The sequence below is a fragment of the Manacus vitellinus genome, unplaced genomic scaffold (assembly GCF_001715985.3).
Source record: "Manacus vitellinus isolate BGI_N305 unplaced genomic scaffold, ASM171598v3 scaffold_9_pilon, whole genome shotgun sequence".
Lineage (NCBI taxonomy): Eukaryota > Metazoa > Chordata > Aves > Passeriformes > Pipridae > Manacus > Manacus vitellinus.
Genome location: NW_021940917.1, coordinates 14171771 through 14172684, shown reverse-complemented (window position 1 = coordinate 14172684; position 914 = coordinate 14171771).

The following is a 914-nucleotide window of genomic DNA, read 5'->3' as shown; positions in this document are numbered from 1 at the left end:
AAGCCAGACCGTTCTGTGGCTCTGACTCAGGGATGCAAGGAGGGCCATCAATAAAACCTCTGTGCTGGACTTCCGGAGGGCAGATTTTGGCCTATTCAGAAGACTTAGTTCAGAGCGTACCCTGGGAAAAAAACCCTTGAAAACAAAGGGGTCCAGGTAGGGATGGACATTCTTCAAGAAGGAAGTCTTGAAAGCACAGGAGCAGGCTGTCCCAGTCTGCCAAAAGGCAAACCGGCCGGGAAGATGGCCAGCCTGGCTAAACAGGGAGATTTGAAGGAAATTAGGGTAAAAAAGGGAGCTTACCAATTATGGAAAAAAGGGCTGGCTACTCATGAAGAGTTTAGGAATGTAATTAGGTCATGGAGAAAGAAAATTATAAAGACAAAGGCACAATTTGAACTCAATCTTGCCACTTCTGTTAAGGATAACAAGAAGTCTTTCTACAGATACACCAGTAGCAAAAGGAGGGGCAAGGAAAACCTCCATGCTTTATTGGACATGGGGGGAACATAGTTATCAAAGATGAGGCAAAGGCTGAAGTATTTAACACCTTCTTTACCTCAGTTTTCAACAGTAAGACAGGTTGTCCTGAGGACAGCTGACTTCTGGAGCTGGTAGAAAGAGATAAGAAGCTGAATAGCCCCCCTGTAATCCAGGAGGAAACAGTTAGCAACCTGCTGAGCCACTTGGACCCCCACAGGTGTATGGGATCAGATGGGATCTGCCCAAGGATGATGAGGGAGCTGGCAGAAGAGCTCGCCAAGCCGCTCACCATCATCTACAAACACTCCTGGGTCACTGGGGAGGTCCCAGATGACTGGAAGTTGGTGAATGTCACGCCAATCCACAAAAAGGGCTAAAAGGAGGACCCGGGAAACTACAGGCCTGTCAGCCTGACCTCAGTGCCTGGCAAG